Here is a 25,763-nt window from a genome sequence, read left to right as displayed (position 1 = left end):
TGAACAAACTTTTAGAGGTGTTGTTAATTTAATATGTATTTAATTGCTTACATTTTCAAGTTTTGTTCATACTTTGGATTAATTTTAATACTTCAGATTTTTATTTAGTATTTGTGAATATTGACATTCACAAATGCTAAATAAAAATCTGAAGTATTAAAATTGACATTCACAAATATTCAAACCTAAACATTTTGACAATTGGTACTCTTACGACTGAGGCTTAACAGGCTTCAAACCATTTTTGGAGGATGGGACTTGCTACTCAGAACCTCATCAATCAGGAGCTGCCTTTTGAGACACAAGTTGGCATTGCAGTTAAATGGAGACAAAGGAGCTAAGAGCATGGGCAGCTCACTTTTCACTAAGGTAGGCCAGATGTGGTCCACAGGTCACGTGTTGTGCACCACCACGTCAAACTGAAGTGGCATTATTTGAAAAGCAGTGAACACCGACTAACATTTATTCCTTAAACAAAACTATCAGGTTAGTAACCTAGTCATTTCTTTCATTTGATGGCAACTTGCAGATGCTCCTGTTTGCACCAATGCAGTGAGTGACATTTTATAAGTCATCATCAGCAAAAGACCAGAAAGAATTTGGATTTATATAGAACCTTGCTCAAATTTAATGCCCTTTATATTCAATGGATGACTTTATGGTAATCTCACCACTGCAATGCAAGTTACCAGCTAAATACAAATTTCTCAAATTCCTCAAACGAAGTTGAATCTCAAACGTCCTGCCTGTATTTAATGCTCTTCTCAATGGACCATAAAGTTGTCTTGCTTGGCACTAAATATATTTAATAATTCAACCATCACAGAAATCTGGGATAGAAATTCCAAAGATTCACAATCCTCAGAAGAAATTCCTCCTCACTTTTATTCTAAAACCATACCCCTAAGTTGTAGGTTCCCCTACAAAGGGAAGGATCCTCTCAGCAAATAACATGCAAAGTCTGCTCAGAATCTTGTATGTTTCAATCAGGTCACCTCAAGCTTTCTAAATTGCAATGACAATAGGTCCAACCTCCACAACCTACATTAATAAACTAATCACTTCATTCTAGGAATCAACCTAGCCAATCTTTTCTGAATTAATGCCAATTCATGCATACTTCACCTTAAATAAGGAGCATACTTGGTATAGTTTCATCAATCCTTTGTACAGCTGCAGAAAGACTTCCCCACTTTTACATGTCACCCTTTTTGCCAATAAAGGCTAATATTCCACTTCCCTTTCTAATTACTTGCTGCACTTGAATACCAACTTTCGTTGTTTCATGGACAAGAACACAAAGATCCTTCTCCAAAGCAGCATTTTGTAAACAATACTATGTTTCCTTATTCTTCCTATCAAGAGTGGATAATCACGTTATACTCCATCTGCCAAATTCTTGCCTTCATCTATACACACCCAAATTCACTTAATCTATACACACGCAACTATTTACAACTTGCCAAATTGAAAATAACTCATTTAATCCAATTTTTGTTTTGCTATTTAGGCTTTCAAGCAAATTTTCCAGGTGACAACTTTAACTGGATGGTTCACATTCACTTTCCAATAATAATGTGTCCACTCTGCACACAGGTATTTACATAAGCAGAGATAGTGACCCATTTTTTTTTAAAACTTACCATAATCCTCCCCCTCACTTTGAAAACCACTGAAGTAGCCTATCCTTTTTCCATAATAAAATGTTATCCCCAATTCCATGCGCTCTTATCTTGTACAGTAACCATTTAGGTAGCACCTTATCAAATATCTTTTGGAAATCTGAATACACCTCATCTATTGACCCCCCTTTATCCATGCTCATTACATCCTCAAAGAATTCTGATAAATCTGTCAAACACAAAGCGGAGTTAGCACTGCTCCATTTGTAAAGATCCTGCTGCTAACTTAATAACAGATTCCAATATTGTCTCCCTCCTTTCCAAAAATAGATTTGCAGTTTTCCAATATAGTAGGACATTTCCAAAATCTATGGAAGTCTGGAAGATCAAAACCAAAGCATCCACTTTACTTAAGACCCAAGGGCGTAGGCCATCAGGTCCAACGGAACAGTCAACCTTCAATCCCACTGGTTTTTCCTGTTCATTCAACTACTAACCATCTTTTTAGTTGTGAATTTGGACATGTCTATCAAGAGACTTTTGACTTTTAGAACCCATCACTGCCAGTTTAAAAAAAAATCACCTCAGGACCTGTTCTCAAGTGGTCACTTTACTGGAAAACAACAAAGTGCACATTTCAGAGAAAACTTTCCTCTTCTTCCAATATCAACTGCACAATTGTAGTGCTGCTATGACCGTACGTGGTCGACAGTAAAGTAATTGGTGAAAATGCTGTTTATGTGGCTTAGATGCAGACTACATTGTACATTTATCTGTGCTATTTACATCATTGACAACGGTATTAGAATGATCATTTTTCCATCTTTTGAATCTATAGCTGCAAACACTTCATTCTTCTGAACTGGAAATTTGCAAGCCACTTACCTGCAAACCTCTACCAAATCCAGAATTTTCTAACTGAACTTAGACTGCCATCTTAAGAGACAGCAAGCAACCTTCCATAAAACCCCACTTCAACAGCAACAAAAACAATTGTCATTGTTAAACCACAGTCTAAGTACAAGAACATCTGCCAGTTATTCTCATAGTCTTTAGCTTCTGGAGACTTATGTGCACTGGTAAAATTTATCATTTTCCCCCAACATGGGTAGTGCAGTGGTTAAAGTTCTAAACTAGTAATCCAGATGTCTGAACAAACAAACCAGAGATCAGAGTTTAAATCCCACCACAGCAGCTATGGAATTTAAATTCAGTTAATAACTGAAATTTTTATGAGTCTTAGTAATGATGATCGAAAAATTTACTGGATTATTTAAAATCCCACCTGGATCACTAATGCCTTTCAGGAGGAAATCTGCCATGCTTGTCTGGCCTATGTAGGATTCCAAATCCATGGTCCATTACCACTACACTCAAAAGAGATCTGGACTGCAGTAGTTCAAGGCAGTTGCTCACCACTGCCTTCGGAATGGTAATTAGGGATGTGCCAGCAGAGTCCAGATTCCAAAATTAATCAACAAATTTTAAAACCATTAACAAAGAATGATTTGCACTTACTAATTGTGACGTGATTGTACACTGACAATTAACACACTGGATTGCTTTATACAGAGTTCCAGTGCTTACCTTCAAACTCAGGTGGCAAGGTCCCCCCATCAGTGGGGTCCTTTGTCATGCCGCAGGGAGCTTAATTTCTTTGCCTGTGCATCAGCACATAGTCTCCATTTTCAGCAATCCAGGATCCTCCAAGATTTTTTTTTGGCAAGAGGCCTGTGACTGAGTGGGATCTCAGGAAGGGATAAGGTTGCTGGCTCAATCCAGTTGGGGACAGGAAAGGGACAGTTTTGAGCTTTGGTCTTAGTTGGCATGAGTTTGGTGCATTTTATAAAGAGAATAAAAGCCAGCTGCACGATTAGTATCTAATTTTAAAATTCATCAAGGTGATTCACATTGGTGATGTTTCTCTGCTGTGTTCTACTTTGGTATTGGGATAGGGAGAAGTCTCTCTCCCCAACCCCACCCCACACACTCCAAAACAGACTCAACTGAGAAATGTCTTCAAGGGCTTCTCTGTCAATCATCTGGGAGGATGAAGCATCATATACCATCAGCACATGGGGACTGGTCACATGGCCTCCTCAATGCGCTGATGATCCATAAGCTGGTGTAGACTTCAACCCAAGGTCCAGCCTGCAAAACTTGGTCAGGAGTTTGGCAGGTTCAATGGTAAACTGCAAGGGACACACTTAGCAGCCATGAACACACATCCAATCAGTTAATCCTGCCCTTCAAATAGAACAGAAAACACCTGCAAGTGAATCTGAAATAATCCGTCACAGTTCAGATCACAACTGACTCAATTTCTTTGCAGTTACCTGGTTAAAAATATTGCAACAATCCATTCAGCCCAAATTTGCAACACTCAAACCATCACAAAAATCTCACTGTGATAAGAAAATACTATTAATTGATCACCTGAACTCACCTATCCCCTGCTTGCGTGTGCTCCTCCCCCTTCCCCCCCCACCACCTTATTCTGGCTTCTGCCCTCTTCCTTTCCAGTCCTGATGAAGGGTCTTGACCCGAAACATCGACTGTTTATTTCCCTCCATGGATGCTGCCTGACCTGCTGAGTTCCTCCAGCACTTTTTGTGTATTACTATTAAAAATCTACAACCTTTATGAATTTTAAATTGAAACAAGTGATTAATGTTTGATTACCAACAAACACCTTTTGTATGATTATTTTAGAAGAGGCTTAGAACCTAGATCAGAACTTTAGCCTATTCTTTAAATTTCCTAACAAATTTTAACAAGGGAATAAATAAATCTTGGCCCAAATACTACATTCAGTTTTATAATATTTAATTTTCTCTCCCATTTTAATCAACATTCTCAAACCCCACCATAAAAAGCACAAAAGAATTTTACACTGTAAACACAACTAAAATTCCAAAATGTTACCCAAACATCAACTCAATTAATGTAAAGCAAGTCAGTTCTGATGTTATCCTTTATACACTTCGGTATGTCAAACCATGGCCTCTCCAGCTGGTTAAAACAAAAATAAAGACTTACTACTGCTTCTTTCAAATATCCACCGTTTATCTGAAAGCAGATACCAAAACAACAAAAAAAGTAAAAAAATCAGGAAGTGTAATTTATGAAAGTAGTACCAGTAAACATATCTACATACTAGCTAGAGGTGGTAATCATTACAAAAACACAGATCGAAACTTAGTCCTTCTTAAAGTCCAAAGATAACTTTCATGCCCTGATTTCCCAGACTTCCAACCTCTGAAGCTTTTTACAACTTCTGAGTTCAAAGCACAATGGAAATTGTTACAAAATTTTGAAAGTACGTTGAATGATTCAGCAAGGAGGCCTTTAGCTCATCAATCCTGCCAGTGGCTCTCTGTAAAAACAGTCCAATTAGCCCACTCCCCCCGACTTTCTTCACGGCCAAGCATACTTTCCCCCTCTATTCCCTTTTTGAAAATCATCGTGTTTCCAGACCTTGCACTCCCTGTATCACAGATCACAACACTTCAGCAAAAAATGAAATCTCTTCTAGTTTATTTGCCAATCATCTTGAATCCATGTCCTCTAATTATGGACCTCCTACCATCAAAATCCACTCCTTCTTAACTACCAGGAACACCTTCAAATTCATCTGCTTTCTGGAAAACTTCTCCATATAGCTGATCCTTTATGCTTGGTACAATCACTAAAGGACTTGACATCCTTCCTCAAGTGTGGTGGCCAGAAGTGGCTACAATACCAAATGGCATACTGATACTTTAATGGTTCAATACAACTTATTTGCACCATCCGTCTATTTGTGAAGACGAGGATTCCACATGCCTTATTTTTGAAATCTGTTCCATTTGCCCTGCATCCCTTCAAAGCTTTATACATGCACAGTTCTTACATCTAACTGGAAATTGTAGCACTTGGTTTATTACACTTCGCACTTAGTTTAGTGCTCCTCATTCTTCCTAAAAAGAATCACTCCACATTTCTCTGCATTCAATTTCACCTTTTACATCCCTGCATGTACTACTGAGATCTGTTTGACACATACTGACGCCATCAGCATAGACTACCGCAACATTTCCTCCAGGATCTAACTCTTTCGTTTCAATTTCTGCTCATGTTATGAAGCATGTCTTTATCAAACTCAACAGTCTTCTGTTGAGGAAGAGGAAGGCATCTGAGAAAGCTGGAATGTTCTTACAGATGGCTAGCACAGATTCAATGAGCCAAATGGCCCAATTTTATATGCTGCAACCTTTCTGAGCTTTATGTACACATCAACTTTACTTCCCTTCTCTTAATTCTTATGACTCTTCTCTCCATAATTTGGGAGTTAATTCACAGTCTGGAATAAACATCAATGGAAGCCCAAGTTTCAAGGGATTCAAACATCAGAAAAATAGGTACACGTTTCAGATAAACACTTATTTCTTCCTTTTGTGCACTGACAGGTGTGCTGTGCAATCTCATGTTGTACTTGTTTTTATTTCTATTCAGTGTATCTGTTGAACATCAAAATAATGTTTCTTTCTTTATAACTCATTCTATATTTGAAAGGTAGTCTTTAGAATTATTGTATTCAACAGTAACCATTTTTCCAACATCCAAATTTACACACACACACACAGTGAATAAACTAGTTGATCGCCTCTCCCAAGTGAATAACTTCTAGTCTCAGCTACCTGCAAAAATCATACCACAGTCCACTTGTTTCTTCCCTGCAAAGAAACACAGCTTATGAAAGTTGTTAAAGTCATAAATTTTGCAGCAAAATAATTTGAAATAGAATAATTTGAATCATTTTTCATTAAAATGATTTGAACTATCTATTAATTTGAATTAAGCAACATGGACTCAGCAGACAAATCAGAATGATCTTCAGCACCTTTCCTGATCTAAGTAACAGAGGAAGAATAGACCTGGGGAAAAGAAAGCTGCATTGGAATATCTTTCATGAAATACATATTTTTTTATCTCCAGAGGCATCTATTTATAAGTTACTTTAAATAGAACACCCTGAAATCTCAGTGAAGGGAAATTAAAAATATTCATTTCCAAACTGCAACCAATTGTATGTCATTCCAGTGAAAACTGATAGAGAAATCCACATCTAAGACCTGATTTCTGATAATGGTGTTTTCTACAGGCCCAATCTGACAATTCATACATTGCTGCCATCATACTAGTACTAAATATTCCATATCAAATTGTCCCAAAAACCTTCAGGTTCCCAAAAGTTAAGTCACTCGATACCCAATTTATACTTACAGATTATAAAATGATAGATTTAAAAGCATATATTTGTCAGTCTACTGCATTCTGAATTTTACCATTAGAAAACCATTCCTACATAAAAGTTCAATCCTTCAACATTAGATCACACAAACCCAACTAGTACATCTTTTTATTTTAATCCCTACAAGCTTCTTTTCCACTTCCACCTTTCCTGCAAATGAATGACTGAGATTAAACACATAAACAGGCCTCCAATGATTTAAATACATTCATTTATGGGATTATGGACATGGCTGCCATTAATGGTATATCTTGACTATCCATAATTTTCCCTGAACTTGGTATTGGGTGGGGAGGGGAGAATGGCGCAGTCGATCACAAAGGCAATGCCAGACAAGTACGGCAGATCTCTTTCTTTAAAGGACACTTGTGAACCAGACAGGGTTTTAAACAACAGTCTGGTAGCTTCATGATCATTACTGATACCAGCTTTTATTCTGAATTTAGTTACTTGAATATAAATTCCCCATCTGTCATGGTAGCATTCAAAATCACACCTCTGAACCAATGGACCAAGCCACTGGATACAAATCCAATAAGGTAATGATCATGCTACCTACCACATCATGGGGTATTAATGCAGCCCGGGGGAAAGGTTTGCGCCAAGGTCAGACAACTAAGGCCACGCTTGAAGACACATTGCTTTACAGCACCCAGTACTCCATCCCCACAAGTTTGAAAACTCCAAAGGAAAAAAGGTCCTTCCAAAGAAATGTAGAGTCATTGTCCTGATGTACAAATTGTTTCTCTTACTATTGCCTGACCCAAGTACTTCCAAGAGTTTTTCCAGTTTTCCTGCATCCATAGCTTTTTGCTTTTGTGCAAATTCACATCCATTTGGCCAAACTTATTTTCTATCCTTTCCTGACAGTGTTTCCTCAATGAGGACAGAAAGTACTAGAAACACCCAGCATCTGCAGATATAGAAACACAGTTAGTGTTTCAAGTCAAAGGTCCTCAGTTCAGATGAAGGGACTTCAACTGAAACATTATCCCTGTTTCTCTTTCTGCAGATGCTGACTGACCTGATTGCTTCAAACATTTGCTGATTTTATCCACTGTTAGAAAGGGAACTACGTTACTTTAAACATGCAGAAAAGAGTACTACAAATATCTTGCGTCTTAATCGTTAAGATGGGGTAACCATTACGGTAATTGGGGCCACATGTGGCCAGAAAGAAGATTACAATCATTGGGAGAGAGATCAGGGTATAAAAATGACCTGTCCAAGTATTGCACAAAAGACACAATATCAGCCCCCGCAATGTCTTTCCCCTGAAGGAAGACTGCAAGCACCCTCCTCCCCTCACCACCACCACCTGCCCTTTCCCCTGAGGGAGCAATGCAAACTCCCACAACCCATCATCTCCCTGAGCAAATATCACAAGCCCCCTTCCCACTCCTACCATCACCCCAACATATTACAGGCCCCCTTTCCACCCCCTCACAGGGAATACTGCGTGCCCGCTTCCCACCCCCACAACGCATATTGCGTGCCCCCTTCCCACCTCCCCGAATTACAATCCCAGTATCACAAATCCCTTCCCCTCCATATTACAACCCCCCCAGAATTACAAGCCCCCTTACCCCATGTATTATAACCCCCATATTAGAAATCCCCATCTGCCATATTACAACCCCCATATTACAAACCCTCCCCGTGTTGCAACCCCCTCCCCCTGTATTATAACCTCCCGTGCTGCAACCCCCTCCCCCTGTATTATAACCTCCCGTGCTGCAACCCCCCTCCCCCTGTATTATAACCTCCCGTGCTGCAACCCCCTCCCCCTGTATTATAACCTCCCGTGCTGCAACCCCCTCCCCCTGTATTATAACCTCCCGTGCTGCAACCCCCTCCCCCTGTATTATAACCTCCCGTGCTGCAACCCCCTCCCCCTGTATTATAACCTCCCGTGCTGCAACCCCCTCCCCCTGTATTATAACCTCCCGTGCTGCAACCCCCTCCCCCTGTATTATAACCTCCCGTGCTGCAACCCCCTCCCCCTGTATTATAACCTCCCGTGCTGCAACCCCCTCCCCCTGTATTATAACCTCCCGTGCTGCAACCCCCTCCCCCTGTATTATAACCTCCCGTGCTGCAACCCCCTCCCCCTGTATTATAACCTCCCGTGCTGCAACCCCCCTCCCCCTGTATTATAACCTCCCGTGCTGCAACCCCCTCCCCCTGTATTATAACCTCCCGTGCTGCAACCCCCCTCCCCCTGTATTATAACCTCCCGTGCTGCAACCCCCCTCCCCCTGTATTATAACCTCCCATATTACAAACCCTCCCTGTATTACAACCCGCTCCCCGTATTACAACCCGCTCCCCGTATTATAACCTCCCATATTACAAACCCTCCCTGTATTACAACCCGCTCCCCGTATTATAACCTCCCATATTACAAACCCTCCCTGTATTACAACCCGCTCCCCGTATTATAACCTCCCATATTACAAACCCTCCCTGTATTACAACCCGCTCCCCGTATTATAACCTCCCATATTACAAACCCTCCCTGTATTACAACCCGCTCCCCGTATTATAACCTCCCATATTACAAACCCTCCCTGTATTACAACCCGCTCCCCGTATTATAACCTCCCATATTACAAACCCTCCCTGTATTACAACCCGCTCCCCGTATTATAACCTCCCATATTACAAACCCTCCCTGTATTACAACCCGCTCCCCGTATTATAACCTCCCATATTACAAACCCTCCCTGTATTACAACCCCCTCCCCCTGTATTATAACCTCCCATATTACAAACCCTCCCTGTATTACAACCCCCTCCCCCTGTATTATAACCTCCCATATTACAAACCCTCCCTGTATTACAACCCCCTCCCCCTGTATTATAACCTCCCATATTACAAACCCTCCCTGTATTACAACCCCCTCCCCGTAGTATAACCTCCCATATTACAAACCCTCCCTGTATTACAACCCCCTCCCCCTGTATTATAACCTCCCATATTACAAACCCTCCCTGTATTACAACCTCCCATATTACAAACCCTCCCTGTATTACAACCTCCCATATTACAAACCCTCCCTGTATTACAACCCCCTCCCCTGTATTATAATCCCCTCCAACGAATTAGAAACCCTCCCCCGCATTAGAAACCACCTCCCCTCGTATTACAAACCCCCTTCCCCCCCCCATATTACAACCCCTCCCCATTACCAACCCCCCCCCCCCCCACCTTCTCCCACCCCACCCACAATCCCACGAGGGGACATTACACCCACTCCCCCCCCGGACTCCCCCCACCCCCGCCACCATTACACCACCCGCTCACCTGCCAGCGCCGATTTATTTTTCACTCTCTCTTTCTTTTCGGGAGGTAATTGCTTGAGGCGGGGGGGGGGGACGGGGGTCGGGGCTTTTTTTTCAGTTAATTTTTTTTTGCGTGCGTGTAGTTCGGTCTCTCCTGTTCTTTTTTTTTTCTTTCCCCCCCCCCCTCTCTCTCTCCTCTCCCCCTCCGAGCAGCGTCCGGCCGCGGCCTCCCCTTTAACTCCGAACCGCCCGACTCGGCACGGAAAACACCGACTGCCCACAATATGGCGGCGCCGCGCTTCCCCCGCCAGCCCCGCGCCACAACGAGGCTGCGCCGGCCTGTGCCCTGCCCAACACCGTCCGCCGCGCACACCCCGGCTGCTGGGGAGCGGGCGGAGGGGGGGGGGAACTCTAAACCTGTTGCACCACTCCTTCCTCTTCCCTGCTCCCTGTTCTGCCAAGGGGGCTGCTGCAGGCAATGACTTGAAGGTGCTGATGGGTGTGTTTTTGTTCTGATTGTTTCTTTTCTTCTTTTAATTTATGCTTTTTTTCCCTTGTGAATGCTGCTTATCTGATGCTGTGTCTGCTGCAAGTAAGTTTTTCATTGCACCTGTATCTACATGTAAGTGACCATGACAATAAATTTGACTTTGATTATGGTTGGCTCAAGAACAGCTACTTCCCTTCATGCTGCGTATATGATCCTATGTGCTTGTGTTGCTGCTGCCAAGTAAGTTTTTCATTGCACCTGTGCACACATGTACATGCACATGACAGATTTGACTTCATGGCTGTACAGGTTGGTTCAAGATGCAAGATGGTTCATGCTGCTTATACGATGCTATGTGCCTGTGATGCTGCTGCAAGGAAATTTTTCATTGCACCTGTGCCTACATGTATGTGCACATGACAATAAACTTGATTTTGACTTTGATTATGGTTGAACAGGTTGGTTCAAGAACAGCCTCTTCCCTTCATGGTGCTTATACGATGCTATGTGCCTGTGATGCTGCTGCAAGGAAATTTTTCGTTGCACCTGTGCCTACATGTTTGTGCACATGGCAATAAACTTGATTTTGACTTTGATTATGGTTGAACAAGTTAGTTCAAGAACATCTACTTCTCTTCATGCTGCTTATCTGATGCTATGTGCCTGTGAGGCTGCTACAAGTAAGTTTTTCATTGCACCTGTGCATACATATACATGCACATGACAAACTTGACTTTGACTATGGTTATACAGATTGGTTCAAGAACATCTACTTCCCTTCATACTGCTCATCTGATGCTATGTGCTTGTGATGCTGCTGCACGTAAGTTTTTCATTGCACCTAAATTGGTAAATTAAATTGGTTTATTGTTCATATGTACCGAGGTAAGTGAAAAAACTTTGTTTTGCATGTTATCCTTACAGATCATTTCATCACATCAGTGCATCAAGGTAGTACAAGGGAAAAAAACAATAACAATGCAGAATAAAGTGTTACAGTTACAGAGAAAGTGCAGTGCAGGTAGACAATAAGATGCAAGGGCATGATGAGGTAGACTGTGAGGTCCATCTTATCATACTAGGGGACTGTTCACTGTTCTTGCTTGGTATGGACCAATTGGACCGAAGGACCCGTTTTCGTGCTGTATGGCTCTATGACAATAAACTTGACTTTGACTTAATAGGAGTGCACTTTCAAATTATTCTTAATGCACACTCAAATTGCTACATCCCTTTTAACGTAATTGAAGTCATCATCAATCCCCCATAAATTATGTAGCAATATGCACACTTAATAAACCTCCCAAATTGTCAAAACACATACTGTTGAATATCCTCACATATAGTTAATCCCCTTAATGTAAAATAAAATGCATCTTCAAATCCACCACAAATAATTAAACCAATACTAATATGCTTTCTTGCAGACATCAAAATTACCAAAGCCCTTTATATAACACATACTCTTAAATACTCCATGCTGTTATGTCCTTGTTTATATAATAAAATTAACCCTTAAATCTCCAAATTGTTAAACCTCTCCTAACAAAATACCCTTTTCAAACCCACAAAATTGTTAAACTTTTAATGTAATAAATGCATTCTTTATTACCGTTATGTTGTAAAAACTGTTTAATATGCATCTTATTGTATAAACCCCTTCAAATTGTTAATATATTTTTGAAACTGTTAAACATCTTTCAATTACACTCCTAAATACCCCATTATTATTTAGTCTCTATATACTATAAAACAAATCTTAAATCACCCACTTGTTAAACCTCCATACATATGAGGAGCATTTTATCTCTCTGGGCCTGTACTTGATGGAGTTCAGAAGGATGAGGGGGGCATCTCATTGAAACCTTCCGAATACTGAAAGACCTGGATGGAGTGGACATGGAGGGGATGTTTCCATCAGTAGGAGAGTCTAGGATCTGAGGGCACTTTAGAACTGAGATGAGGAGGAATTTCTTCAGCCAGAGGGTGGCGAATCTATGGAATTTGTCGCCACAGAGGGCTGTGGAGGGCAAGTCATTGGGTGTATTTAAGGCAGAGATTGACGGGTTCTTGATTGGTAAGGGGGTTAAGGGCTACGGGGAGAAGGCAGGAGAATGGAGTTAAAAATAATCAGCCATGTTTGAATGGCAGAGCAGACTCGATGGGTCGAATAGTTTAATTTTGCTCCTATATCTTAGTCTTGTGGTCTTATGGTCTCTTTATATATTATAGATGCACTTTGAAATATCGCTGAATTGGTAACCCTTAAAACTGTTGATGAAATAAAATGCATTCTTAATAATCATACCACAATAATTGTTAAACCCTCTTTTTTATATAATAAAATTAACTCTCGAGTTCCTCTTCCCCCAATACTGCAAATCCTCTGGCCTTATTTATTGCATCCAGTGCTCCCAATTTGTCTCCTCTACATTGGTGAGACTAGGCAACTGCTTTGTCGAACACCAGTACTCCATCCACCATGACCATCTGGAGCTCCCAGTTGCTAGCGATTTTAGTTCTCCACCCCATCCCTACACCAATATGTCTGTCCTCGGCCTCCTCCACTGCCGGGTGAGGCTAAACACAAACTGGAGGAACAGCACCTCATATTCCGCCTGGGTAGTCTGCAACCCAACGGCATGAACATTGAATTCTCCAACTTCCAGTAAACTGCTCTCCATCTGTCCCTTTACTCTCTCCTCCTGATTTAAGACAAGATAAGGTAAGATATCTTTATTAGTCACATGTACATCGAAACACACAGTGAAATGCATCTTTTGCCTAGAGTGTTCTGGGGGCAGCCCACAAGTGTCACCACGCTTCTGGCGCCAACATAGCATGCCCACAACTTCCTAACCCGTACGTCTTTGGAATGTGGGAGGAAACCGGAGCACCCGGAGGAAACCCACACAGACACGGGGACAACATACAAGCTCCTTACAGACAGTGGCTGGAATTGAAGCTGGGTTGCTGGCGCTGTAAAGCATTACACTAACCACTACACTACCGTATCTACCCAGTTCTAACTACATTCTGCCCATCACCCACACACCTCCCACTGATTTCCCCTCCCCCACTACTCGCATCCCTCACTTGGCTCCATCCTCCATCCTCCTCTCGTATCAGATTCCATCATCTTCAGAACCTCACCTGTCACCTCCCAGATTCTGTCACTGTTCCCACTCTTCCCTGCTCCACCTGTCTGCCACCCCTCCTCACCTCAATCCAGCTATCTGCTGGCTCTTGCTCCACCCCTTCCCTGCTCCTCTTTACACTGGCTCTCTCCCCTCCATCTTTCAGTCCAGATGAAGTGCCTCAACCTGAAACATTGACTGTCCATCTCCCTCCACAGATTTTGTCTGATCCACTGAGTTGCTCCAGCACGTGTGTTGCTAAACCTCTCATTGGTATAACGTCATCAATTCCCATCGAGTTTCTGGTCACCCCCTCAGAAAAGCTTCCTGGGAGCTTTATTTATACTGAATTATTTTGAAATGCCAAGTTTGTTCTTGTTACACTGGAGATGCTGGCTTAACTTTCATTTGTTAAGGAGGTTCGGCATGTTACCAAACACTCTAACAAACTTTTACAGATGTATCCTGACTGGTTGCATCATGGTCTGGTACAGCAGTTCCAATGCACAGGAACATAAGAAGCTGCAGATAGTAGTGGACTCAGCCCAATACATCATGGGCACATCCCTCGCCACCATCGGTAGTATACATGAGATGCTACCTCATGAAGGCAATGTTTATCGTCAAAGATCCCCACTATCCGGGCCATGCCATCTTCTCACTGCTACCATTGGGCAGAAGGTCCAGAAGCCTGAAGTCCCACACCACCAGGTTCAAGAACAGCCACATCCCTTCAACCATTCACTTCTTGAACCAACCTGCACAACCCTAATCACTACCTCAGTATAACAACCACTTTGCACAACTATGGACTTCATTTTTTTGTTCTAATTGTGTTCTTTCTTGTAAAAATTGTGCATAATTTATGTTTAAGTTATGTTTTTCTTGTGAATGCTGCTTATCTGCTGCTATGTGCCTGTGATATTGCTGCAAGTAAGTTTATCATTGCACCTGTGCACACATGGACTTGTGCATATGACAATAAACTAGAATTGATTTTGACTTTGACTTTGACCAATTGTCTTGGGAAGGACCTTTGTACGTAATCCCAACAAAGAAACAGGCTGTTCAGTCTACTAAGTCCATGTTGCAAGGAATAGCAATGACAGAGAAACTGATGGCCTTTACCCCATGAAACTGACACAGAGGTTTTTGTACATGTATGGATTAACATGGCAATCAAAAAACATGAACATACAAATTAAGACAAAGAGTAGGCCACCCAGTTAATGAGCCTTTTTTTTTTCCATTCAGTGAGATCATGACTGATCTGACTATAATGTTAAATCCACATTTTTGTCTACCTGCAGTAACCTTTAACAAGTATCTATTTAACTACCTTAAAAATATTCAAAGTCTCTGCTTCCACCATATTTTTGAGAAAGAGATTTCCAAATACTCACAACTCACTGAGAGGAAAATGTTTTGCCTCCTGACTCTTAAATGAACAGCACCTTACTTTTAAACAGTGATTCCCAGTTCTACATTCTCCCACAAAAAGAAACATCCTCTCCACATCCATCCTGTCAAGGTCCCTTAGGGTCTCGAGTTTGAACACAGCAGAGGAGGGTGATGGTGGCCATGGAATACCAAATGGCACTTGTGGGGTGGGATGTGCAATCTCACTTGCTTATGGCAGTGAATCTTTAATATCCATCCGAAGGCACAGACAATGTCCGGAGGACCTCAGCGGGTCAGGCGGCATCTGTGGTGGGAGATGGATAGTCAACGTTTCAGGTCGAGACCCTTCATCTGGACTGTCTTTAAAAAAAAATGTTTGTGAATCTTGGGTAGGAGCTAGAAATGGGCAGTGCAGTGTTGGGGAATGATGTGTCCCAACCCGAAATGTCGACTGTCTATTTCCCCCCACAGATGCTGTTCGACCTATTGAGTTCCTCCAGCAGTTTGTTTCTTGCTCCAGATTCCAATTCAGGGGAAAATTTATTTGTACAGAGGTTGTCCTCGTTTCCTCACATGGCTCCACACATTTCCCTCGCACATCTCAATAGATTGCCCTTGGTACCTGGTGATTGGTAATCCCACCTTCTAGCACTAGTTCTGTAGCCCTACAGTCAGCTCTTCAAGTACACACCCAGGTGAGGTAAGGGTTTCACAAGAGATTCTGCAGATGCTGGAAATCTGGAGCAATGGACACAAAATGCTGGAGGAACTCAGCAGGTCAGGCAGCATCTACGAAGGGAAATGAATAGCCGATGTTTCGGTCCAGTCCTGATGAAGGATCTTGGCCCATAACGTTGACTGTTCATTTCCCTCCTGACCTGCAGAGTTTCTCCAGCATTCTGTATTTGAGGTGAGGGTTTCTGCCTCTACCGCCCCTCAGGCAGTGAGTTCCATACCCCTAACATCCACTCGGTGAAAAAAAGTCTCAGCTCCCTGCTAATTCTTCTCTCTTCTGCGATTACTTTAAATTCAAGCCTGAAGGTTTTTGACAATGTTAGCAAGAGTAGGCCTTTCAGCCTCTTTTGTCTGCTCTGCCATACAATAAAATCAGAGCTGACTTTTTACCTCAGCGCTACTTTCCTGCAATGGCCCTGTATCCCTTGATTACCCTAATATCCAAAAAATCTATCAGTCTCTAACTTAAATGTACTAAGTGACAGAGCCCCCACTGCTTTGTTGGCAATGAATTCCAAATATTTACTGCCCTCTGTGAGAAGGCAATTCTCCTTGGCTCAGTCCTGAATGGTTGACAACTTATTTTGTATCTGTTACCCTTTTGTCCTAGACACCCCAGTCAACAAAAGCATCCTGAATTTAGCTGTAAAATCCTTCAAGAATGTTACATGGTTTAGTGAAATCACATATCATTTTTCTAAACTCATTCTTCTAAATTCAAGAGTATATGGGCTGTTAGTAATTCATCACATCACCACGTATTTAGATTGCTTGAGATGACATGAGTTTTCAGGTATTAACAAAATAATCTAAATGAAAGTTACTCGCTTAGAACATACAACAGTGCAGCACAGGAACATGCCTTTCGGTCCATGATGTCTGTGCTGACCATGATGCCAATTTAAACTACACATTTGTCTGTACATGGTCTGTATCCCTACATCCCTTGCGTGTTCATATGCCTATCTAAATGCCTTTTAAATGTTGCTGTTGTATCTGTTCCCACCACTTCCCCTGGCAGCACTTAGTTACATAACATCTATGTGTTTTTAATGGCAAAGTAGTGCAAAACAACTGATTAGCAAACTAACTGGTCCTTTCAAACTAACTTTAGTTTTCTGTTTTATTTCCGATTTCCAGCATCTGTTGTATTTTGCTTTTGGATTAATGATTCATTCTCTGTCACCTATTTTCCAGGCTAGTGCACTATTCATCAAGATTATCGCTGATCTTTGATGTCAGTGCCTTTTTCTTGCGTGACAGGGAGAGGGGGATAGAGAGAAGAAGGAATGGGGAGATGGGGAGAGAGAGAGAGAGCGCGAGAGAAGGGGTGGGAGGGAGAGGGGTGGGGAGAGAGAGAGTATACCATAGGAAATAAAAGCTCATGGTGTAGAAGATAAACTTTTGGTCTGGCTAACAGAAAGCAGAGGCAAGACCATCATCCTCCAACAATAAAGATTCTCAGCGAACCCTGGAAGACATGGACCACTTTTCAGATCTTGGGAACCATCTCTCGGTGAAGGCAGACATCAAAGATGAAATTCATCACAGACTTCAATGCGGCATCACAGTCTTTGATCCATTGAGGAAAAGGTTACTCGAAGACCAAGACCTCAGGCCTGGTACAAACTTATGGTCTAGTGGACAGCAATGATCCCTGCCTTCCTATTTGTGTCTGAGACCTGGACTACCTACAGCAGGTATCTCAAGGCACTGGAAAAATAGAAACAATGTTGTCTCTGCAAAATCCTCCAAATTCACTTCAATGATAAGCAAACCAACACTGGCATCCTCTCCAAGGCCAAGATCTCCAACACTGAGGCCCTAGTTACTGCTAGTTGGCTGCATAGGGTTGGCTACATATCATTCCATATTAGACACTCTATTCCCAGCTCTGTGGTCGAAGAAGATTACTAGGTGAATAGAGTAAAATTTGTGCTCAAAGCTTCCTTGTAGAAGTTCAACACCTCCACCATCTCCTGGGAACTTCTGGGCCATGACAGTTTGAAATGGAGTAGGAGCATTCAGGGCAGTATGAGCACCCTGAGGACTTGCAATGGGAGCACACGGAAGCTCTATGTAAGCAGTGGAAGGAACGCAGTACCTCACAAACTACCCACTTTCCCGCCTCATCAGCCACCTCTTGCCCCATCTATGGAAGGGTCTGTGGTACCCACATTGCCCTCATTAGCTAGCACAGAACTCTTAAAACCAGGGTGGAAATAAGTCATCCTCAAACCCAAAGGAGAAGGAGGAGAAGAAGAACAAGAAATTATATTGTCATGCGTATATAAGATTTAAGTAACATGCATTGGTGAACCTTGCTGTTAGTCCTTAATAAAGTACACTCCCTTGTTTTGAAGCTGCTGGTGTTGTCCTGATAGGTATTATTGTGGTTAGAGCTTATCAGCAAAGTCCAAGGTCCAGCCCAAAACACACAACAACATAATAGCTTCATCAGCTGCACTTTTGGGCTTGAACCTTTGGCAGGGGCCTTGAACCAGGAACACTGTGCGAAGGGTGTCACTCTAAGAACAAAACGGAAGTGAGTAAACAACCCTGGCTGGTATCCCTGACGGAAAATGACGAGGGCAATTACAGTGAGGGAACATGTCTCTGTAGTACAAAGTAACAAGCTGACTGCATTAATAAACAACAATTAGATGTTAGACACATGCAAGTTAGGAGCTTGAGTGGGCCACTCACCCCTCCATCCTGTTCCACATTTGATAAGATCATGGCTGGTTAGATTGCATCTTGAACTCTGCATTCTCATCTACCCACAGTAACCTTTCAGCCCCATGCTTATCAAGAATGATCTACTTATAAAAAATACATAAAAATACGTCAGGAAAAAAAATCAAATGCTCTGTTTCCACTGCCCTTTGAGGAAGCAAGTATTGAGAACGCTGAAAGAAAACAGTTCACCTCATCTCTGTCTTAAGTGGACGCCCCTTATTTTTAAACAGTGACCCATAGCTTTCATGGTTCACCCACAAGAGGAAACACACTCTCCACATCCTCCCTGTCAAAACCACTCAGGATTTTGTGTTTCAAGGCTCCTCTCCCTCTTCTGAACTCCAGCAGATACAAGCCTAACCTGATCAAGCTTTCCTCAGACTACCTATCGCCATGTTTTGTGAGTTTTGATCATTATTTCAGAGAAAAATGATTGGGAATGGGTGTTATTCAAGCACTGCATTTTAAAGCAAAATAGATTAGATGCTGACTTTTTGCAATACAGGCCAATCCCGGGTAAAAAGAACAGATTCTGTTTTTACAGACATCCATAAGTCAATTTTGTCCATAAGTCAGAAAATACATAAAAATTACTCCATATGGTAACCACACTGCCATAGTATCACAAGGATTAGCATCAAAAGTACATAAGACTGATAAGAAGGAACAATGACAAAAAGTGGAGAGAGAGGGGAAACTAGCTTGGCTCTTCATAAGAAAAAATGTATGTATTGTACATACTGTACGTGCGGCTTTTGAACTTAATGACATTATGGGAGCTTGTTCATATAAAGGGATGTCCAAAGTCAAGCGTTCTGTAATGTGAAACAGGCACTGGTGAGTTATCACCTTTTCTATCTCCCAATATATGTCTTTACTGTGTCAAGGTTGGTATTGACTGTCTCAAGCATTCAAAGGGTCTAAAAAATCTGCAGGCTGCAAGCATTGAAGAGGTTTATTAAATCCAGTCCAGCAACTTTTTGGAATGTCACTGTGCACACCTCATTGCAAGCTGATAAAATGAGGATCAATTGCCTCATCCTATGTACAAGAATTCATTTTGAGAATGGCTTTGTTTCACTAAAGCCTTTTATAGAGACTTAGAGTCACACAGAACAGAAACAGGCCCTTCAGCCCAACTGGTCCATGCCGACCAAGATGCCATTATAAGCTAGTCCCATTTCCCCACATCTGGCCCAAGTTCCCCTAAACCTTTTCTATCCATGTACCTGTCCAAGTGTCTTTTAAATGTTGTTAATGTACCCGCCTCAACCACTTCCTCTGGCAGCTCATTCCATACACAGTCCACCCTCTGGGTGAAAAAGTTGTCCCTCAGGTTCCTATTAAAACTCTCCATTCTCAGTTTAAACATGCCCTCTAGATCTTAATTCCCCAACCCTGGGATGAAGACCATGTGCATTCACCCTATCTATAGCCCTCATGATTTTATACACCTCTATAAGATCACCCCTTATTCTCCTGTGCTCCAATGAATAAAGTCTTAACCTGCTCAACCTCTCTGTATAACTCAAGTTAGAACTCCCTTGAGTCCTGGCAACATCCTCATAAATCCTTTCTGCACTCTTTACAGCTTAATGGCATCTTTCCTATAGCAGGGAGACCAAAACTGAACACAATACTCCAAATGCAGCCTCACCAACATCTCGTACAACTGCAACATAACATCCCAACTTCTATATTCGGTGCCCTTACTGATGAAGACCAGCATGCCAAAAGCCTTCTTCACCACCCTGTCTAACTGTGATCCCACTTTCAGTATGACTTTAGAACAAATGGAACATAGGAACACAGGAACAGTGGGGAACTGGATGGAGAACCATGTTTATCACAAAGGAATTATTATTGTATCGCCAGGTTCCATTCACAGACGAAATTAGGCAGGGGTCAATATATGGACAATCCTGAACATAAGAACATTTAAAAGAGTAACCTTAGAGGATATCAGCAGGAGACATAAAGTTAGTAACGTGCATTATTTTAAACTATTCCCCTGTCAAAAATCACCTGAAAAATGTTGAAAAGTCCACAGTTTTGATTATTTTGTCAGCAAAACACAAATTCTAATTCCAATCTAAGTTTTCCAAGAGGGAAATTGGTTTCTCTAACTCGGTCACTGCATCCTAACTGCTGCAGAAGGATGGTGTGTATGAATTTCAAGTCATGAAATATCTGATGATGGAGAATAATGAATACAGGATGCCCACTAGGAGGAAAAATCCAAAACCCTGCTGAGATTCGACACTTGCTCTGATGTCTTAGGGAAATTCACTTAAATCAAGCTCTTGGTTTCACAGGCCTCCAGTGAAAAATATTGGAAGAACAGTTTTAAATATACCAAATAGTATTGAATAAAGTTTACACCAGAATATAGGCATCACATTTATAACTAAATGATTAAAGTCACCCATATGTAATAACAGTTCTTGTGTTTTCATTGATGTTTGTTGAAAGATAAGTATTACTCAAGAAACTGGGGAGAAGTCCTTTAATCGACCTTGAATGTCCTGGGATCATTTATATCCACATATCCTCCCACATTCCAAAGATGTACGGGTAGGTTAACTTGGGTTTAAAATGGGCGGCACAGACTCATTGGGCTGGAAGGACCTGTTACCACGCTGTAAATAAAATTTAAATTTAAAAAAAATTTAAATATCCATTTGGGATTGTAGATAGGGTCCTTATTTAACATCCCACCTTGTACAGCTTTCCTTTATATAAAACCAGAGAAAACTGAAAACACTCGGCAGGCCAGACAGCATCTGTGGAAAGAGAAACAGAGTTAACATTTCCAGTCGAAAACCATTTGTCAGATCTAACTGTTTCTCTTTCCAACAGGTGCTGCCTGATCTGCTGAATGTTTTCAACATTTGTCTTTTTATTTCAGATTTCTAGCATCTGAAGTTATTTTGATTTTTATAGCTCTCCCTTAGTACTGCAATGGTAGTAGCTACTGGGAACATGCACTCAAGTGTCTAGTGTGGGACTAGATCCCACAACCTTTTGACTCAGGCAAGAACAAAACCACAGATGACACCTGAGGTGCTATAAAAGCAGCATTGCAACGCCAAAAATACTTATCAACCATCTGTTGCATTTCTAATACATGATACTGATCAATAGATTTTTCACCTCCTGAACTCAAGACCTTTGAGACCAATTTTACTTTCCACATTGTATCAATGTTTTTTTTAATTTGATCAAAAGAAGTGTACAATGCTGGCTTGGTCAACATTTATTGTATTTCCCCTTGAATGGAGTAGGTTGCTGGGCCATTTCAGTGGGTAAATTCAAAGTCAACCACATTTATGGGTCTGGAGTCACATATAAGCATGACTAAGGGACGGCAGACTTTCTTCCTTGCAGGAAGTACATAGTAATTGACCAGCGATCAAAGTTAGGAACCAGTCCAAAAGTCTCACACTAGATGAGTGCTCTACCTATTTGACCGGAGACACAAGAGACTGCAGATGCTGGAATCTGGAGCAATAAACAATCTGCTGGAAGAACTCAGTCAGTCAAGCAGCATCTGTGGGGGGAAGGAATTATTGACCCAAACCATCTACAATTCCTTTCCCCCCACAGATGCTGCTCAACTCACTGAGTTCCTCCAGCAAATTGTTTGTTGCTAGCTACTGACTATTGGAAGAACCAAAATGCTGCATTTATGATATACTGTATATCTTGGAGGTTTTAATAGTTAATTTTTTTTAAATTATTCATTTTTTGGGATCTGGGCTCATTGGCAAGGCCAGCATTTATTGCCCAAACCTAGATGCCCTTGAGAAGGTCCTGTGAGTCACATCTCTGAACTGTTGCAGCCCTATTGCAGAACTGCTGCAGTTCAATTATGCCATCCACTCTGTCACTCTGTAGCTGCCAAGATAGGGACTAAAAATCAATCACATGAGTTCTGATGTAACTTTTCACATTTTACCTCAGTATAAAGAACAAAAATGCTTGCACTTATGAAGAATGTTGACTTTAGGGCATTGCATTCACATCACTACCAAAGATGTACATTTGAAATCCAGTCATTGTTGAGGCAATTTACACAAGATATGAATGGAGGAGTTACAATTAGTAAGTTCACAGGTGACACGAACATTGGTGGTGGTGTTGATACTGAGGAGGATAGTCTTCAGCTACAGATCAATATTGATGAGTTGGTAAGATGGACAAAGAAATGGCAGATAGAATTTAATCCTGAAAAATATGAGGTGATACATTTTGGAGGGACTAGTATGGCTACAATATACACAATGAACAATAGAACCCTAGGAAGTACTGAGGAACATTGGTGTACAAAAGCAAGGATCCCTGAAGGTAGCAGCCCTGATAGATAAGATGATTATGAAGGCATATAGGATCTTCATTAGACAGCTCATAGAATGCAAGAGCAAGAAGGTTAATATACAACTCTATAAAACCCTCTGTTCCCCCACCCTTTGTTTTGCCTTATTCCTCTGGCCCCTTTACCCCTTCTCTTCCCCTCCCCTGCCCTCAAGACTTGCCCATCACCGACACCTTCCTCCCCCGGTTCCTCACCTCCTTCCCTTTATTCCATGGTCTACTGTCCTCTCCTTGCAGATTCCATTTTCTTCAGCCCTTTTCCTCTTCCACCCATCACCTCCCAGCTTTTCGCATCATTCCCACTTTCTCCCCCTTCCCCACCTACCTACCTTCCCCCTCTCACCTGGATTCACCTGTCACCCGCCAGCTCGTGCTCCTCCCCCTCCCCTCACCCTTTTATTCTGGCTTCTGCCCTCGTTCTTTCCAGTCCTGATGAAGGGTCTCGGCCCGAAACGTCGACTGTTCATTTCCCTCCATAGATGCTGCCTGACCTGCTGAGTTCCTCCTGCGGTTCGTGTGTGCTGCTCTATAAAACTTTAGTTTTGCCAAGGCTGAGGTGTTGTGTGGAATTCTGCTCACCAAACCACAGGAAGGAGAAGGTTGCACTGGAGAGAGTTCAAGAGGAGATTCCCCAGCATGTTGACTGGGATGGAACATTTCATCTGTGAGAAAAGTCTGGATAGGCTGGGTTTGTTTTCCTTGGAGCGGAGAAGGCTTGGGGGGGGGGGTTTGGGAGGAATCCTGATAGGGGTGTACAAAATTATGAGGGGCATAGACAGGGTAGACAGTGATAGATATTTCCTCTTAGCAGTGGTGTATATAACCAGAGGGCATGATATATACACAAAGGGTATGAGATTCAGAAGGGAACAGAGGAAAAATTTTTTCACCCAGAGGCTGAATGGAATCTGGAACGCACTGCCTGAGGAGTTGGCACAGTTACCCTCATAACATTCAAGAAGCCATTAGATCAACTCTTGAAAATCCTTGGAATGGAAGGTGATGGACTAAGTGCTGGAAAATTGAATTAGTATAGATAGGTACTTCATGGTTGGTATGGACACAGTTGTCCAAAGGACTTAGTTTCGTGCTGTATGACTCTAGGGACCCCATGGCTCTGTGACAAACAAGCCTCTGCAAACAGGCATGACCAGATTTGATATTCCCTCTGTTCTCCCCATCCCTCCCCATTTTCTGCAAATTAAACATGCTTAATATCTAATATTTCCTATTCTGATGTAAGGTCATTGACCCGAAAGGTTAATGGTGTTTCCTCTCCCACAGTTGCTGCTTGACCCTGGCGAGTATTTCCAGCATTTTATCTCAAATTTCCAGCATCTGCAGTTTTGATCAACATGCATGAGATCACTCAGATGAAAATACCGCACATCCCTTGATCTCTCATGCAAAAAGAAAAAAGGTTGCCAAACAAGTTAGAGCATTCTGCAATGCCCTTTCAGGTGGTTGTATAAGATCCTACGGCATTAATTTGACAACAGAAGAGGAGTTGTCACTCGCATCTGGTTAATATTTAACCTTCAACCAACAAGACCATAAAAAAAGATAACCTGATCATTAACTCATTGCTTGTTGTGAGAGCCTGCTGTACACAAATAACCCGTTATGTTCTGAACACTACTTAACACAGAGAAAAATATATGCATCGGCAGGTTGGACAGATCAGGCTTATTTCTGCCAGAGTTTGGAAGAGTGAGAGGCAACTTGATTGAAAACATTTAGGATCCTGAGGTGTCTTGATAGGGCAAACATGGAGAGGGCATTTCATTTGATGGGAGAATCTAGAACTAAGGAGTCACCGTTTAAAAATGTGGGTGTTGCCCATTCAAGGCAGAGGTGAGAGCAATCTTTTCTCTCCGAGTGTTGTGAGTCTTTGGAACTCTTTTCCTCAAAGGTTGGTGGGAAGCCGTGTCTTTGAGTATATTTAAGGCAGAGGGAGATCAATTCTTGATCAGCAGTGGGATGAAAGGTAAACACAGGAATGCAGAACTGAGGTTATAATCAGATCAGCAATGATCTTATTGAATGAGTAGAACAAGCTCGTGGGGCCAATGGCCTACTCCTGCTCATAATGTGTATGCTTGTATGTAATTCATTGGCTGCAAAGTGATTTTTAAAGATCATGAAATAGGTTGTAGGAAATATCAGTCTGTCATTACTTTTATAATGTTCCTAAACATGTCCATACAAACAAGGCTGCATTGTTTGATCTTGTTATATGGATCAATTTAAAGGGAACTTATCCTGTCTGAACTCAGGCTGAGTGTAACACGATCAGCTTTGGATCCTGAAGTGGAAGTGACATCCTTCCTGCATTTCCTCCTGGCTGCACTGGCTGTTTGCTCTCCAGTATCAGCAGTGCTACCCTCCTCCTCGGTCTCTCATTCAGTCTGAGCCACCGTCCTTTCTCCTCCCTCCCCAATAAAATGGATAATGGGTCCAGACTGACGTGCTTCTGGGGGCCAGGGTGTTTAATGAGCCAGCATTTCACCAAACACATCATTAAATAGCTTAGTTTACTTGCAGCCATAAATTGCAGGGTGGACCAGTTGAACAACGAATTAAGTATTTGCTGCAGCAAACATTTTTAAACTTACAACAAAGCCCTTCTTAAATTTACAAAACCTGCCCCACCTCTTCCCATTATACGCCAACAATAACACGAGATA

At 41.9% G+C, this 25,763-nt stretch overlaps 1 protein-coding gene across 2 annotated transcripts in view; it reads right to left on the bottom strand.

The window, feature by feature from the left end:
• LOC127578669 (casein kinase II subunit alpha) overlaps window positions 1-10,624 on the bottom strand; it is a 79,268-nt gene extending 68,644 nt beyond the window's left edge. Inside the window, exons 1-2 of one of the 2 annotated variants that reach the window (XM_052030933.1) lie at window positions 10,223-10,507; window positions 4,662-4,691 (exon numbers count right to left, since the gene is read on the bottom strand). The gene's annotated coding sequence lies outside the window, so the exon portion shown is untranslated. Of the gene's footprint in view, window positions 1-4,661; window positions 4,692-10,222 lie in introns of both variants that reach the window. The other variant, XM_052030932.1, reaches the window with a different exon arrangement.
• Between the last annotated feature and the right edge of the window lie 15,139 nt (window positions 10,625-25,763).

The sequence above is a fragment of the Pristis pectinata genome, chromosome 16 (assembly GCF_009764475.1).
Source record: "Pristis pectinata isolate sPriPec2 chromosome 16, sPriPec2.1.pri, whole genome shotgun sequence".
NCBI classification, from domain to species: Eukaryota; Metazoa; Chordata; class Chondrichthyes; order Rhinopristiformes; family Pristidae; genus Pristis; species Pristis pectinata.
The sequence above is the reverse complement of the archived record's forward strand: the minus strand, read 5'-3'. Positions and strand labels throughout refer to the sequence as shown.